Here is a 4,793-nt window from a genome sequence, read left to right as displayed (position 1 = left end):
ATTAAGGAATGAGGCCGAGCTTATATAAATCATATTTCAAACTATTATAAAATAAAGGATAGTACTTAGAAAATAAAAATAAATTTATTTTAAGGTACATTACAATTTAAAGAGAAAATGGTAGGGCTACAATAAATCAATGATTCTTAAATGTTGCGCTGTGAAATCCTATGGTTCCGTGGGAGGCCATAGGTGACAAAGTTGACTCCCTGTTGACTTCCAAGCCCAGATCAACCAAAGAGACAAGTTTTTTAATTCCACTTCAGATACTGAGTTTTAGCTCAATATATGTAATAAATATAATTTGGAAATTACATTTTTGGAAATATTTAATAATAATTTGGTAAAAATACTTGAATCAAAAATATTTTCAATATTTTAAGAAAATTTGTATGTTTTTTATAAATAAAAATGGAAGTAACTTAGATTTCTCATTGTGTAATGGAACTAATGATTTATTAATTTTATGAGTTATTCACATTTTTTTTTAGGTAGTCAGAATGTAGTCAGAGGCCTAAATTTACTGAATCCAGTAGGAATCTTAATAAAGACCATGACAGAATTATGAAAGCATAATCACAACGAATAATAATTTTTATATCCTTAATGTACCTTTCTAAATAACATGGATTTTCAATTATATATAGAAATTTTAAAGAATAATTTGATGCAATCAGTAAGTGATTATAGAAGCTATTCACAAGATGCTATGAAAATATATAGAAGAAACACTTAGTTTTGAAAAGGATCAACATCTTTCCGGAGAGGATGACATCTAAAAGGAAGATTAAGAGTATCTAAGTATAGAAATATGAGAAAAATGATGTTACACACAGTGAATACCAAGGGCAAGCATAAAGTAGCTTTGAACAGGAATTACCAACATGTCTATTTTATTATAGCATAGTGCGAGAGAGTGGTCGTAGAAAGATTGCTAGGAGCTATGTGTGGGAGTTGTATGTCATGCCTGAAGGCCTGGGCTTGATACTACGGGGCTGTGAGAAAGGAAATGACATTTTCTGATTTGTATTTTAAATAAAGTGCTCTATTTGACATTTTTAGTAGTTGGTTTGAGGATTAAGAGTTGAGTCAGAGAGGCAAGATAGGAAACTATTGCATTACACCAGATGGAAATAAGATAAAAACCTAACTGGCAGAGTATAGATAGGGATAACACAGAGAATAGGGATTAAACATATATTGAGGAGATAAAAATAGGTAGAATTTAATTGATTGGATGTGGAGGCAAGTGGGAGAGGAATCCGGGATGACTTTCATTTTTTAGGTTGCTTGGGCCCATCAGCCTCTGAGAGCCTCAGTTTTCTAGTCTGTAAGATTGAATAATAATGTAGACACATCAAAGGATCAAATATGATTTCATATGCAAATCCCTTAGAGATAGCCTGGGCTATACTAGGCACAGATAAAGTACAGTTCTCTTTACTTCCTTTTCTGCAGAAATATATATTAGGAATATTGAGAAAGTCTTTCTGCAAATTTATAGTTTTCCTTTTAATCTCTGTCTTATTGAGTAAGGAGAATGAAACACAAGGCTACTGCTAGTTAGAGACAATCCACTAAATTTATTAAATTTAATGAAAATATCTCATTAATAAGTTTATATACATAGTAATTATTATTTGAATTGTTTTCTATAAAAAGTATTTAACTCGTTAAACACTTTTATTGAATACTAAAATATGCAATTTAATGCTTGTGAGAGAAAAAGAAATAAGCCAAATTACTTTCCATTGAGACTACACAAGAATTCCCAAATGTGAATCCCATGTATAATGACTTTGTGTTACATCTATGCACTTTATTACTACCATGGTAAATATGTTAGGATTTAATTGTCAATTAATTTATGGAATTTCATACAACTTTGTCCTGAGGCTATTTAGACTTTAAAAACATAATTTTTAAACATACAACTTAAAGTGCAAATACATCTTAAAGAAATAAAATAGTAAGATTATTGAGAGCTTTGAAAGAAACTGATTCTTCTAAAATAAGAACATTATTTTAGCAATAACACAGCAATAACATCTCCAATTGTCACTACTAAAGAAATATGAACATTTATAACTTATAATTTCTATCAAGATTATACGTTAATGGTATCTTTCGTGCTTGCATTCTGAAATCATATTACATGCTGATAATATGGTTATAGTCTCCTATGATAACCTCTAATAGTTTATACAAGAATGTTCTTATTGATATGTCAACTGTGAATTATTATTGTATAATAAATGGTGATGTTAAGTAAATCAAACACTAAATCTCATGCTTTAGAAATAAGTACTATCCTAAAACTTCCACTTATTTGCTCCATGTAAAATGATCTGAATTTTGTCTTCATTTGCTCACTATCTAAAGTTTCAGTGTACTTAAGCTTTCTCTCTAGTGTTATTTTTTCATTGAAAAGGAGTTTCCACACTTTATATAATAACATATTTGAAAAGTTTTTCATCTTTGTATTTTGGCCTACGAGCATACAAGGCTATATATATGTATATTTGTAAATATAGAGCCTATACACTAAATGTAGTAAATAATAACTGCTCAGCTTAGTCTCATGTGCATGGGCATGTCTCACTGAGAATCAATCAAGAATCAGTTTTTTAAAGAAAAGGAAAATAGAAATGCAATAAGAAACAACATATAGTATTTTCTTTAAAAATATTAATTTTCTTAAGATAGAAATAATTTTACAACAGTTAAAATGATGAGCTGAGAACAGGCCTCTGTGTTCTTTGTGTTCTTACCCAAAACCCAATAAAATGTTAAAAAGATGATGCATTGGAATTAGACCTTACAGAAGTCTACCCCTCATGTGCCTTATATTTAGGAGAATTTCTGATAGAAATATGCCGCAAATAAAAATTTAAAAACTAGGAGGTGCACACAAGTCGAAGTTAAAACACAACTCTATGTTCTGATAAAGCAGGGTATATCCCTAAGTGATAATATGAGATTTTTGCTTGATTTAGTTCTAAAGACAGATTGGAGGGGAAAGGAGATCATGGTACAAGTATCCTTCTAGGATGTGTTTAGGCACAAAATATATCAGACTTCAAAAGCAACTCTTCTTGAAGTTTAAGGTTTTAAGCAGAATATCAGAAGAATGGCAGGACTTATCTGGGAACAGCCAAGACAAGACCTGGTAGAACAGGTATCAATGTTAAGGAGTCTAGAGAAAGCCACAACATGTGCTGTGGTATAAATCAGGCTTCTGTTGGGAGATGGCTCTCTATGGATTTCTCATGCTCCTGCATTTTCAGGGCCTTCCGAGGAAAAGACATATTAAGTAATAAACAATCTTGGAAAATAGAGTTAGTGTTTCCCTCTGGAAAGATTTAAGATGTACTTTCCTGAGATGTTCCAGAGTAGTAAAGATAGAACCTTCTTTCTCTCCCTAGACATTTACTTATATTCCAGAGCAATAAAACTAGAGACACCTCTCCCCTCATACCCTTAGAAGAGATTTGCTTATATTCCAAGGTACTGAGTAATATCTTTCTCTAGCAGTCCCATAAAAACTGTTTCTCACTTTCAGGGTTTCTTACCTAAACCTAGTCTATCCAGTCCTCATCAAATCATATCACCCTGATGGGTATTGGAACACAAGAATTTGATGCAAGATGCTGCTCTGGCTGCCATTTTTGCTGTAAGTAATAATAATCTCTTTCTCTGACCCAAAGGTGGTCAAGAGATGGAGGTGGAGGTAGGGGTAGAGATAGATAGAGATGGAAAATTCATATCTATTTCCAGATCTATGGAACTACAGCAGGCTAACTTGCAAGTTGGGTAAAATCTCCATCTGTTCACACAGTTTCTGACTTAACAGCTCCAAAAGAAAACTGCTTTCTAGCAGAACAATTTTGTCAAATACAGAGAAGTTAGATAAAGCTGAAATTTCTTCTGGGATCACTCACAATTCTGGGCTTAACACTTCTGTTGGGTCTCTGAATCACTAAGCTCATAATATAAATTTCTGGAAGGAAAATTCTGAAACCACTCACTACATTTTTGAAAATCCATGGTGAACCCATGCACTCCACTTTACAGAAAATACCAAACCATCTACGGCCATGCCACCCTGAACAAGCCTGATCCTGTCTGATCTCAAAAGCTAAGCAGGGTCAGGCCTGGTTAGTACTTGGAGACCACCTAGGAAGACCAGGTGCTGTAGGTGTAAAAAAAAAAAAAAGGAAAATACCAAACTTGGATAGACCCCATAACAGATACACATGTGAACAAGACATAATAAATATGATAAAGTTCTGAAATAAAAGGATGACCAAAATGAAAGGAGACTTTAGCATTCACAGAGCATACTTTCATAGGAAATGTATAAGAGGAAATAAATTATGTGCATTCATGCAAAATTCTATAAAAAAATGAGGTGTGTGAGCAAGACATGATAAATATGAGATAACATGACAAAATTCTGAAAGAAGATAAAAAAGGATAACCAAAAGTCCAGTAGAAATTAAAAGGAAGATTATGAGAGTAAGACAGAATGAGAGAACTGCAGTAGGAGAATAAATACTGCAGAAAGTTTGAAAGAAAAGTGGGTTATTATAAAGGAGATTTTCTCCAGAATGTAGAAGGAAAGATTAAACTGTTTTAAAAAATGAGAAAAAGAATGAGAGATACGAAACAGACAATAGCTATTTGACAACATGAGTAGTAGGAATTTCTGAAGAAAAGATAATAAAAATTAGAGCAGAACAAAAAGTGGTTTTATAAATGAAAATATTTCTGAGCTGAAGAAAGTTCAATTT

The 4,793-nt window shown here is 32.2% G+C and overlaps 1 pseudogene; it reads left to right on the top strand.

Moving 5' to 3' along the window:
* Nucleotides 1-4,087: 4,087 nt before the first annotated feature.
* On the top strand, nt 4,088-4,201 carry LOC112483434 (annotated as a pseudogene).
* The last annotated feature ends 592 nt before the right edge of the window (nt 4,202-4,793 follow it).

The sequence above is a fragment of the Pteropus alecto genome, unplaced genomic scaffold (assembly GCF_000325575.1).
Source record: "Pteropus alecto unplaced genomic scaffold, ASM32557v1 scaffold24, whole genome shotgun sequence".
In the NCBI taxonomy this organism is placed as follows: Eukaryota; Metazoa; Chordata; class Mammalia; order Chiroptera; family Pteropodidae; genus Pteropus; species Pteropus alecto.
The sequence above is the reverse complement of the archived record's forward strand: the minus strand, read 5'-3'. Positions and strand labels throughout refer to the sequence as shown.